This window comes from Cibotium barometz, chromosome 5 (genome assembly GCF_041138505.1).
Source record: "Cibotium barometz isolate CiBa-2024 chromosome 5, ASM4113850v1, whole genome shotgun sequence".
Taxonomy (NCBI): domain Eukaryota; kingdom Viridiplantae; phylum Streptophyta; class Polypodiopsida; order Cyatheales; family Cibotiaceae; genus Cibotium; species Cibotium barometz.
Window position 1 is genome coordinate 19,444,994 of NC_141050.1, and position 13,192 is coordinate 19,458,185.

The 13,192-nt window shown below is 46.5% G+C and overlaps 1 long non-coding RNA gene across 1 annotated transcript; it reads right to left on the minus strand.

Moving 5' to 3' along the window:
- Window positions 1-2,050: 2,050 nt before the first annotated feature.
- Window positions 2,051-2,996, minus strand: LOC147638169 (uncharacterized). Its single transcript, XR_015265373.1, has 2 exons — window positions 2,861-2,996; window positions 2,051-2,544 (listed from the first exon to the last, which is right to left on the minus strand). It is a non-coding gene; the product is annotated as an uncharacterized LOC147638169 (long non-coding RNA).
- Between the last annotated feature and the right edge of the window lie 10,196 nt (window positions 2,997-13,192).

The following is a 13,192-nucleotide window of genomic DNA, read 5'->3' on the forward strand; positions in this document are numbered from 1 at the left end:
CTAGCAGGTGATTTATGGAAAGAGCTTGTCTGGCACTTTTTCATTAGGAGTTGGTCTCTTTGGGCTTCATGTGCCTAGGCTACTGCAATCTTGGTTGTTTTGAGTTCTTGGTATTGTAGCCAGAGGACATCCATGTCTTGCTTAGCTCCTCCTAGGTAGCCTCGTCAGCAAACAAGCTCGTTCTGAAGCCTATGGACTTCTTTTTTTGCTTTCTTAAACTCAACTTCTAGCTTGGCACTCTTGTCATTGGAAATGTGAAGCAATTGTTGAGAGTAGTTAAGATTACAGTGGTCCTCTTAGATATTCTCATCTTGGTTCATGTGTTGACGGAGGATGTGCCGCTTGGTTGCCTTAACCACATGGCCAATAACCTTGAACTGAACTGCTTAGGGAAGCTAGAAGATCACTAGGCTAACAACTAAATTTGGGCCCGCTATAATTGAGTCACAATTGCCTTTTCCAAAAATGTGATAAGAGTATCACGAGGACGGACTTGATGTGACTGATCCCAAATGAGTATTGAACCTAGCACCTTTGCTAATAAGGATGCATCACTTAACCCAAAGCCCACTATATATTGTTTTCAAATCTACATATGTTTAATATATAAAGCACAGACATTTGAATGCTTGTGAAAAGACTTACTGTTCATATATAGCCACTTGGTGAAAAAGACAGTCGGATATCCATGCAAGGGGCTTAAGCGGTCTGTGGAAGTTTGTGAAGCCACACTTACATATTCACTCAACGAAGGAGAACCTTCCCACATGACTATGGAGGATCCATCACCCCTCGCAGATTTTAGTGCTTGAGCTCTTTGCAAGCAAACACACACACACACACACACACACACACACACACACACACGTAAAAGAGTAGACAAGCACACGAGAGATAAATGGCTAAATTTTCTTCTGTTCTCCTCTTCTCTGCTACCATAACATAAAGATAAGAGTAGATACTATAAGGTAAAGTCCCTTCCCACTATAACATACAAGGATGCTCCATAGTGTGAACCGACTACATGAGCTAGTGTTATAACTATTACTATAACTCTAGCAAACTAAAAATGGCTGTCATACAACCTATAAACTATTTTGGTGACATATCACCCATAATCTCACCAACCATGCCAGTGGCGTAAGTACAAAGCTGTCACCATGGCATATCACCCATATCCCCACTACTTGATCTTGATATCTTAACACTCTCCCTCGAGCTCAACTTCATACTTTGCACTTCAAGTAAGCTCCTGAAACTATGGAGCTTCTAACTTTGTGAAGATGTCACCTACATGATCCTCTGTGCTGGCATACACCAAATTCACATCACTTGCTAGAACTTTCTCCCTCACAATAACTTAATGCACCTCATTATGCTTCATCCTAGCATGTGTAAGTTATAACTCTAGGCAATTGTTTTTTGAGAGAGAAATGTACAATTATAAATTGACTAGAAGGATGATTTCCTACTATGTTTATCTATTAATCAACAACATATGTGGAAGGATTACATGCCGTTGATCCCTCCCAGAGCATGTGTTGCTAAGAACATATGGGTTTAGTAGGCATGTGTTCATTGGGAATATTGAGTGTGTGGTCCTCACCTTTGAAATTTGGTGAAAACCTTTACATGAACCCAAAGCGACCAATTGAGAAAAACGATGAAATAAGTAATGGATTTGGAATGGTAGAATAAGGGAGATAGGAGAATGAAATTGAAAGCAGTTTTAACGAAGCACCAAAGTGCAAGGAGAGAGAGAGAGAGAGAGAGACGCATCGTCTTGTGTGCATGTAGACTTCCGCAATGTTCTTTGCCTGGGGAGAGATAGAGAAACAGTTGTGCACTAATCATGAAAATTTTAATCATGGAAGATCACTGTCCACAGGTATCTCCTCTGGAAAATGTACACAAGGTTTCGCAGCAAATGCTTGTACAAAGGCTTCTCGTCAGCAATTGAAATGATTAGTGTCTGTAAGAGAGACTCGCAAGCACAAAGACACAAGTGCTGAGTCGAAATGGCCTACCCCAGCCCACCCCCAACACCCCAAAGAAAAACTTTGCCAGTATTTACTTTATTAAAAAAAGAGTGAAAGTACAAGAAATGGCTAAATGGATAGTGCGTGATGACCCTCAACGTGAACTCCAAGAAACATAAGTGAGGACCGAGAGAACCATCTGGTTCCTCCTGCTACCATGCCAGAATCTGCTCAAGACTGGAGCTCTCGAGTCCTCCTGGGTTGCTGTTCGGCCTGCCTCTGTGAGTCGAATCTGCTTCCAAATGGTGGCTGCCCTGTGGAGGCTGGGACTGGTGGGCCTTTGGCTTGGCTGCTCCTTGCCATAGGCCAAACCTACCCCTCACTCCTAGTTTGACGAACTCATCTGAATGAGGGTGGCAGGGAATGTTACGTGTGGCAATGCCACGCACGGCCTTGCATTCTTCGCGTACGCAGCCTCCACTCTCCATTCTCATACGGCATAAACCATCATACTGAGCTTCACTTCTCCGAAGGTGAAGGGCAGACTCCATGACAAAGGCTAGCACTGAAGAGCACAGACAATCATACGTAGTCACATAATCATCGTTTCACCTTGCTCATCACACACACATCCCCCACACAAACACGCACATTCACACACAAACACACGTATAAGTAGCTGGTTAACAGAAAGTTCAGGTTATTTCAAGAGCTTCACAAGAAGGGAAGTGCAACTTTTAGTTAACGAGTCTATTCTTCACGAAGTGGCAAACCTTAGGCCTAATTCCCTTGGTTTGTTCTCTTCAAGTAACAACCTTTGGTGACAGAGAATGTGACTAAATTGAAGCAATTTTCAAAAGTACAAGGCACCTAGACCTTACCTGAAATATTTCATGGTGTTTTTTAGCCTCGTACAGACAAACTGCTTGCCCTTCTCTACAGAGTGCTTTCATGGAGGTGCTTTTAGAAGGTATCTTCTACCCCACCTACCCTTTGCTGCTTGCACACAGATGTCCATGCCCTTCTCTACAGAGTGCTTTCATGGAGGTGCTTTTAGAAGGTATCTTCTACCCCACCTACCCTTTGCTGCTTGCACACAGATGTCCATGTCCTCTGTAAAATCATCATCAGTTTTCCTGCTAGCAACAAAGCATGTACAGCTGGCAAGCAAAGAGCGTGAAGGAAGGCAGGCTGTAGAATACAAACCCTGTCAGCAACACCATGTAAATGCCCTCTTACAGCCCTTTACAAATAGACCAGCCCGTGTATGTAGTGTCAGACATCTGACCACAGCTAGGACAAGGCAAGCCTAGACAGGAATACTGCTTATTCATCATGGAGTTTACCCTCACCCATCTGCGCTATGCATGTCAACACCCTGCAATTCATTCCATTCTCAGGACACCTTTAGCCCATGCAACCTATATCCATGACTTCTGCTTTTTATCCACAGATCTCTCCTTGCCCAAGTTTTTTATTCAGCAAACCAAGCATGAAGTGGAAGCTGTCAGCGATGGAAGTTGCATGCACCATAGCTTCCTGATAACAAGGGCACCCAGATATATGAATTCAGATTCTGCAATGGGACTGACAAAGAAAAGCATGAAAAATGAAAAGAGAGGCATAACAAAGTACCATCATGTATAAGGATCATGGTTTCACATGTTTTTTCGACATTTCTTCGTCGAGTGAAGATTGGCATACCCCATCGCCAATCAATGCTGCATAGCTTTCTATGCCTGCCTTTTCAAAGGCTTGAGATCTACTTCTTCTTCTTTTATTTGAAGGGAAAATTTTGCTGACGAGTGCTGGAAGTGGGCTTTAACACAAGTATACAATTGGGGTCAGGAGATCAAGCCTTTTTTATTCCTCATGTCTCCTCCAAAGCACTTGCACATGTTTAAGGCTTGTTACATGCTCTGATATGTCTGGCAAAGCCCCGTGAAGGACCTAACATCAAAAGCGGTTCCCAATTCAGCACTTCCTCAACCTCTGCGGGGTCAAGGCAAATGCCCTCCGCACTCACAATGTATCCAAGATAATGCACCTCTAACAAAAATTATGACTTCTTTTCAATAATGAAAAGGCCATTCTTCTCTATCAATTGCATAACATTTTCAACATCTATCTCATGCTGCTCAACTGATGGGGAGAAAATCAAAATATCATCAAGAAGATGAAAACACACTACCCAACCAAATCCCAAAAAATGTGCGACATAATCCAATTAAACGTGGCCAGAGCATCGGTCAACCCAAAAGGCATGACCACAAATGCGTTTTCAGTTTGAAAGGCTGTCTTTGGAATGTCCTCAAAAGCTATCTGAACCAGGTGGTACCCACTCTTCAAATCTATCTTGGAAAAAACTTTAGCCTCATTTAAACGCTCAAGGATATACTGAATGCCTGGCAGCGTGGGAAACGGACTCTTGATGATGAGCTTGTTAAGAATAGTCAACACAAAGATGTGAAGACCCCTCCTCCTCCTTGACAAAAAGGATCGAAGCTACGAATGGGGAAACATTGGGTTGTCTGAACCTTGATCGAAGCAACTCATCTAGTTGACAATCCAATTCAGCCTCCATATACTTGCTGAGGCAATATGGGAACTTGCTCGGAGGCTTTGGGCCTAGGAGGAGCTCAATCCTATGGTCCTCCACACATGACGATGAAAACCAAGTAGGTAAGTCGCCCCAAGAAACAACTGGTGTCACAAATCCCTAATTTCCCGGGCTTAAGATTAAACCCTGTGCATGTACGTGGCCATGGATGGGTCACCATTTGACATGTGTACGTGGCAGGCCAGGTATTCTGTTTACATGTATTATGGATGGATCCTGGGAGCCCAATTGACATGGCAAGACATATTTTCAAGCGTCATTAGTAGATGGGGCTTCTTTCCTTCATGAACTCAAATTGAAAGCAAAAATGCTTGTGAATTTGATTTTGGTTTTGTATGTCTGGTTTGAATGTCTATGCAATGCCTAGTTCAAAAGCCTATGATGTCCAGACGATGGGGACACCCTGATGGATGGACAAGTATGTTGCATCACTTGTTTGCCTAACAAGATATTTGATGGGTTTTGCACGTGGTAAGCAATTAGTTTAAAACCTTAATTCATAATGAATGGTTGTTGGTTCGCTCAACACTACATTTTTGGGCGGACAAAGTTTTGTCCGGGTGGATACCAAATGTCCACCCACCCAGGCCGACAAAACTCAAAAGCCCCAAAATTTGGACTTCGGGCATAGAAAACCACCTTATGACTCAAGGGGCCAACTCAAGGGACACATGGCACCGCTTCCCACACCAAATCACCACATGCTGCCACCAATTCATATCCTCTCTCCTCTATCTAAAAAAAAGAAAAAAAAACATATTTCTCTTTTCTTGGCTAAGAAAATTGATTTTGAAAGTTTTTGCTCATATCTTATTAAGGAAAAACTTGTTTGAAGTGCTGAAATACCCTAGAGCTATAATTGTCTCTCCTCTACAAGCTACTACAATCAATTATCTTCATCCTACTCTTGCTAGGGAGCAATTTTTATATCTCCATAGCTGTTGGAAAACTATTTTTTTGGCATATATGCTATGAGTAGTGCCACATGTGAACATGGGTTAACCAAGGGTATTTTTCTCCCTTGGGGTTTTTCCCCTTGGATATCTAGTGTGAAAGGACACCACCACTTTTATTGTATTTTGATATTATGGAGTTGACTCCCTAGCTCCACACATTCCAATGCAATCCATTGTGTGAGCATCAATAACTATCTTGTTTGTTGCTGATACCATTGTTGGCCCAAGGTCTGTGAGACAGATTAGGGTTAGGGTTCCACAGAGAACACACACACACACACACACACACACAATCAATGGCACAAGCAAGAGAGTCACACCATGGATTGCATTGGAACGTGTGGAGCTAGGGAGTCAACTCCATAATATTAAAATACAATAAAAGTGGTGGTGTCCTTTCACACCACATATCCAAGGGGAAAAACCCAAAGGGTGAAAAGTGCCCTTGGTTAGCCCATGTTCACGCCCATGTTCACATGTGGCACTACTCATAGCATATATGCCAATAAATCCCCCCCTGTAGTGGCAATGTAAACCTGTACAAGGTCTGTAGCAGATCACTCTCTGTAGGAGATCACTCTCTGTAGGAGATCACTCTCTGTAGGAGAGTAAGCCTAAAGGTTTGCAAAAAGCTTCAAACTTCTCTCTAGGCAATGCCTTCGTGAACAGAACTGCAACATTGTCCTGTGTAGAGCAGTAAGATAATGAGATCTCCCCTGCATGAATCCTAACACTGATAAAGATCAACCATCAATCTCCTCAACCATACACAATCTCCTATGGCTGTAATGGCTACCCTGTACTCAGCCTCACAAGCAGATGTGGCAACAATGGGCTGCTTTTTGCTCAATCATGATATGCATGAATGTCCCAAAAAGAAACAATTCCCACTAGTGGATTGCCGTGTACCATAGTCACCAGCCCAGTCGGAATCACTGTAAGCAAGGAACTGCAAGCTACCCCCCTTGGGATATACCAAGGCAAGATCCAAGGAGCCCTAAAGATAGCGGAAGATCCGCTTCACTGCTTGCAATGCTTTGCATGATTTTATTATGATGGAAATTCTATATTAACATGCCCATGACCAAGGATATAAGTAAAGTTAGTTAGCTGTCGTCATTGACAATAACAAATAATTATTGCTTCAGCCTATTGGAGAAATCTAAGGAGAGTACTACTCTTCCTATAATATATGAGGGCATATTTTATGGAGTCGTCGATTTAAATGAGTAGACTTATCAGTGGATGGAGAGTGTCCCAACAGTTCACCATGTTAAGTGTTATACTTATTATATCATAAAGGATATATTATGAAATTTATATAGACTAACTAAGTAAAGACCTTTTCTTAAGAAATAGAGTTTGAGTCTCAGAGACTTCTTAGATATTTTTTTAGGCAAGAGAAAGTGTCTCACCAAGAAAGCTTAGATAATGGCATTAAAGAAGTCCTTTATGGAGCCCAACCGAAACCATTCAAAGGTGAATGAAGGGCTGTGCATAAATTTGCTACACTGGGAAACCCCAAACTGAATATCCGGGCGTGTGTTGCATAAGTATATGAGACAGCTCACTGCTTGGCTGTAAACACTCATATCAAAAGGCTCTCCAGCATCATACACGCTCAATTTTAGCCCTGGCTCCATCGGAGTAGAGATGGGCTTACAATCTTGAAACCCAAGTTTATGCAACAGCTTTTGAACGTACTTTGATTTCTATACATAAATCCCAACATCTGTTTGCACAAATTGTATGCCCAAATAATAATGCAACAATCCCAAATCTGTCATCTCAAATGATGTTTGCAATTCAGCTTTGAATGCTGAAATTTTCTTCATATCATTCCCAATTAGCAACATGTCATCCACATAAAGAATGAGCATAATCAAAGTGCCATGATTCTCTTTCACATAGAGGGTGCTCTCTATTGGACTTTTTCGAAAACCCTGCGTGGTCAAATAAGGATGTATCTTCTGATACCAAGCTCGGGGAGCTTGCTTGAGACCATAAAGTGCTTTTCGAAGCCTAGATACTTTGTTTTCATGACCATGCATCCCAACTGAGTTAGTGTAGTGGTCAAGCTCGTGACTTGTAACCTCTAGGTTATGAGTTCAAGTCCCACTAGGCTCTCTCATGTTATAAAGGGACACCTATGCTCGCTTGATGTGTTTGGTTGCTCGGGCTCTTGCCCCTTGAACACTCGAGTGACTCCTCCTCCTCGGGTGGTGGATCACTCGAGATAGGGGGATCCATACGAGACCCCTCTCTCGACTCATCGCGGTGGTCATGGGGAATGCCTAATTCGTGGCTCTTGCCCGATGGTACATGGCCCTTGCCCGACCATGATAATTGGCTAATTGTTGGAAGGGGAAATCGGCTCCACCCACTTGAGTGGGCCCCGGGTGTGTGAAAAAAAAAAACCAATGGGCTAATTTACATAAACTTCTTCCTACAAATCCCCATTGAGAGAATATATGTATATATGTGTGCGGGAGAAATTGTCCTGAGAAACCCCCTGTTCCTTGTTTTTTGAATCCTCTCTGAACTGTCAGTGCTGTAAAGCAACCTCTAGCTTCCCTCCCCCCCTCTCTGTTTTCTACATGTTTGCGCCCCAATCCCCCTCTGCGTTTTGCGTCTTCCGCTCCTCCTTCCCGCTGCCCTCACCTCCCCTCTTTTCTCTCCACCCAGCCTTCTAGCCTACGCGTGTTCCTGGGTCGTCCTCTTCTCCCCCGTCTGCGCCCCTCTCTCTTCACGAGCCCCTCTACCCTCCGCCTAACCCCCCTCCCGCCTCTCTGCCTAATCCTCTCCCCCCCTCCTCCCCCCCTCTCCTTGGTCCGCTCCCCTTCGCCTACTCTCTTCTCTTGCTTCTCCCCCAGCCCTCCCCCGTTGCGCTATCTCCCCCCACCCCCCCCCCTTCCCCCTCTACTGTTCCATTGCTCTCCCCCGCCTTCCACTTTTCCTTCCCCTTGCAACCTCTCCTCCGTCCCCTCATCCCCTCCTTCGCCTATAGGCAGCTCTCTCAGCTCGGGGTTTTTTATTTGGCAAGTCTCGGCTTCATTCTAGTCTTCACCCTCAGGACTCCATGGCAGCCACTCCGTCATCCTCAACCGAGGCCGCCGTTACTTGCTTATCTTTTCGGAAGCGGATCTCCAGCTCCTCGCTATGACAGTTGTATCATTGGAGGCATCCACCCTGGTATGCAAGATTGTTGGTAGCCGCCCAACATGCGGACAGCTCGGGAATCTTTTGCAGGCCAGTCTCATCGGTGAGCTTGCAAAGATTACAGACATTCATCCTCTAGGACGTGGCTACTATCAAGTTGAGTTTGACTTGCCAACACCGTCAAACCGAGTCATGCAGTTGAGCCATGTTGCACTGCGTACGGCCCAGGCCTTCTTTGCACAGTGGCAGCACGGCTTTGACCTTGCATCTGATCCACTCGTTGGTGTGTCGGGCTTTCCAGGCCTTAGGAAGGAATACCTTCCTCTTCTCCCGGTGATCAGTGGTGCCATCGGGAGAATGATGGAATCCCCCCCGATTGCTGCCTCGACTCTTGCACGGGCAACCAGGATTCCATCTCCACATTTGTGTTGCCTCGCCAGATTCTATGCCTCATGTTATATCCATTCCATGCCTGCAGAGCAAACCTATCCTTCAGCATGTGGAGTACTCTAGCCTTCTAGGCCAATGCTTCATTTGTAGACAGATGGGACATCTAGCCCGAGGTGGCCCTCGGCGTCAATCTAGGAGACCACCTCCCGTGGTTCCTCCTCCTGTATCCCGTTCACATCCTCACCAGGGGGTAGAGAGAGAGCAGGCAATAGAGCACCAGATCCCATCCGCCGCGGATGACATAGCTGCCAGAGAGTGACAGACGGTTGGCCAAGCTATCAACCGACCACCACGGCTAAGCATCATCGACGTGCGCGCCCGGGCCGTCAGAGCACAGGAGGATTGGTTCTGTCAGAGAGAACTGTTATGAGCATATCATCCCAGCACCCTCCAATTGGCGACGGGTCCCTTCTAGTCACTAAGCGGGCCTCTCCAATTTGGCGACCGATTCCCTGTCGAGAGCCCTCCCCTAACTCTCAACACCCAATGAGGCCGGTAGACCCCACTGAGCCCCAGGTGAGCCTCTCCCAACAGCCTTCCTCTCCAATGGATCTCTCCCAACAGCACCCCTCTCCGGCCTCTCCGCCCCCCACCCCCCTCCTCCTCAATCCTCGCCCCCGTCTTTGCCCGCAACAGCTTCCTCCGCCCTATCCTCCGCATCGGAGCCCGCCCTCCCCCCTCCCTCTGCATCTCCAGAGCACTCCTGTCGCCCCCCCAGTAGCCCCCGGAGGCAACAGGCGAGTTCCATTCGCTGATTGATTCACCATTTGAGCCGGTTGAGATGACCATTGCAACCTCCCGAGTGAGGGCTCTCCCACCAAAGTCCCCAGGTGGGCCCCCCAGGATCTTAGGGCAGTCGGTGGATCCATTGTCTTCCAACGGAAGGGACAGATATGTTTGAGGAGACAGTAGTACCTCTTCGGATATGTGTGGGGTTTTCCACCACTCCACACCCTCTACGCCAGAGAATGGTGCAATGATCTTCTCTTTCCCTTTGAGTGTAGCTCCAGGGACTGAGTGGGACTTAGAGTCGGTGACTGCCGCCATCTAGGGTCAGGCAGTCGAGCTATCTCATCATCTTCACAATCTTCGCATCACCGACATACTCACCCATCTATGGCCGTTGGCTAGGATGGAGGTTGGAGGCTCAGCCCACAGAGACCAAGACGGGGAGATGGTGGCCTCCAACAACCTGGAGGTGCTGCTCTTTGTGTTCATGCATACTTCTGTCGCAGTACCTCCTCCCCCCCCTCTTACAAGTACCTCCATTGTGATCGATGAAGTCCGGAATACTCTCACGCTCGGAAGGAGTGGGGTCACATGGAGGACAGGATCCATGCCCACTTGGTGCCCCTTTGCCCCAGGACGGATTGTGATTATTCCCCATCTAAACCCTCGCCCAAGACTCTTCGAGTGGAGGGCAATTCTGCTAGTTTCGCCTCACACCGAGATTGATATGCGGATAGTCTCGTGGAACATACAGGGTTTAGGGGGGCCTCAATGCTTTCACAGACGAGGTGTCCTCAGAGGAGAGCTTCAAAGAGCCCTAGTGGGGGGACCTATTGACATTCTTTTCCTTCAGGAGCATCATCTCTCAGAGGTGTACCTGTCGATGCAGAAAGATTTAACGAGGTAGGAGTCATACTTTTTGGTCTCCATCCTTCAGCCCTTCAAGGACACAAGGAGGAGTTTGCATTGCTGTTAGTGAGCAGCTTCTGCCGACCGTGACAGGCTCAGGAGTCATTGTCTTGGGCGAGCACAATGGGTCACCATTTTGATTGGAGAGGATAGCGTTGGCTTCCTCAATGTTTATGCCCCAAACGCCACTGCAAGTAGAGCCCTCTTTTGGAGCAAAGTTCGGCAAGCCCTTCCGCAGGCTGACTTTAGGACATGGTGGCGACTTCAACATGATAGAGGCAACAGAGGACAGACTTGGAGGAGGTACATCCATAGTCTCAAGAGCAGAGTACTCTGCCTAGGAGGAGCTAATGCTCGTACTTAGGGGACAGGACCCTTTGCATCTACCAAAGTTTCGACGCAACCCTGGGCAGCTTCTCGAGATCAAATAGGAGCAGCACCGGCCCCAACCTTTCTAGACTTGACAGGTTCTACGTTGATGAGTGGGCTTGCAGCTGTGGGGGCATGATTGGTATCTTGGCAGGCACTTCTTTTTCACATCATGCCTCGGTTATTATGTATATACCTAGATGAATCTAGGTATATACCTAGATGAATTTGGGCATGTTCCTAGATGAATCTAGGAACATGCCCAAATTCACCTTTTAGGAACGTGCATGTTATATGCTCATGGTAGTCAACCCACAAGACTATATAAATATCAACTCCATTATGCATAGTATGGACTAGATACTATGACATCCCCACTAACGTCATCAATGCGCATTAACGTCATCCCCGGTTATTATGTCCCTAGAGGACCCCTGGAGATGACAGGCATGTGAGCTCTAGGATTCCGCACAGCCTCATTCAAGACTCTGAGATCTGCACAGCAAGATAGAGAAAATTTTGGCGGGACTGGACTTTACCTCGGGCACTGTTGCGTGCACACTGGCTGTTGGCCTAGGGGAGATCAGTGGTTTCTTGCAAGAGGCAGCCTAGTGCAGATTGGAGGGATTTCGGGAGCACGAGTGGAGTTGAGGAGGGGCCTAGCCTCTTTACAGCGGCTTCAGGATCGTCCCCAGATAGCCCATGGATTGAGAGTCAGCTTGCTCCCGCCCGAATGGAGATTAGTACATTGAGAAGAGGAGGGTGGAGTACAAATACCATGCCAGAGCTTCATTCTGCCACACAAGAGCAAGGATGGTATTCGTAAGCTACGTGGCCAGGTGTCACATGCACTCTGCACTCAGTGCATGGTGACAAGATGGCTCATCATCAGAAGTGCAACAGTTGTACAGTATTAGAACCCAGTAGGATGATATTTGTCGTACGCCGTGACCCCATTGTACATCCTCAGTCCAGGATAAGTCAGGCACGAGCTACGTAGGTCATTCCTCAGCCTTAGCGGGTCAGTCAGTCAGTCAAGTCCCTTAACCCACTTGGAGAGAATCATTCATGCATGTAGAGTCAGTAGAAGCCTTAGGGTTTGCATTAGAAAGCACTCTGCATCCTGCATAATATGCATTTATATGCCTGTGCATCATTTAGAACATCCCAGAAGCCTTAGGGAATTTACTAGGATTTATCTGGTACTTTTTCTATATTTTATAGTATTTATTTAGCATTTTTTGTCATTTATAAATATAAACTTTATTAAATGACCAGCCAACTTGACCAACCTCCAGTTAGTATAAATAGGCTTGCATAGGGCTTAGTTTCTCATTCAGTCTTCAGTGTGCTAAGAGCTTTCCTCCTCAGCCCTTGGAGTTTCCCTTGCCTTCAGCACTAGACTAGTCTCATCCAGCCCTTGGAGTGTTTGAGGTTGCTTCAGCCAGCCCTATTTCTCTAACACCTGCAGTTCAGCAGTCCCTACAGCCCTAGGTGCCTGCATTCAGCATCAATTCAGTCTCTGATTCAGCATACAGCCTGCGTTTTCTGCATGTGTACCAGTCGCCAGCAGCCAGCCTGCGTTTCTGTCCAGCAGCAGCCGTACACCTGCGTTTTCTGTCCAGCAGCAGCCGTACAGCCAGCGTTTCAGTCCAGCAGCAGCACACCTGCGTTTTCAGTCCAGCAGCATCCCTACAGGTCTGCGTTTCAGTCTACAGCAGTTCTCAGCCCTGAATCATCAATTTACATCAGTATCCAGCCTTCTGTGCATCATCCATACATGCAACAGTCATCTGGTGAAGGTAACACAGCATTCATAAGCATTTACAGCATTCTAACATAGTGTAGAACAGTCCACCATCTCCTTTTCTCAGCCTCAGGTGTGCAGCCCTTCCTCATGCCCTTGGGAAGAGTGCATAGGCTCGAGATCAGGTCATCGAGGTGTTTCTACAGCCGTGTACAGTTCAGCCAATCTCCGATCCTCCGAGATCTTGCGTTTGGCTTATCCACAGTCCACAGTC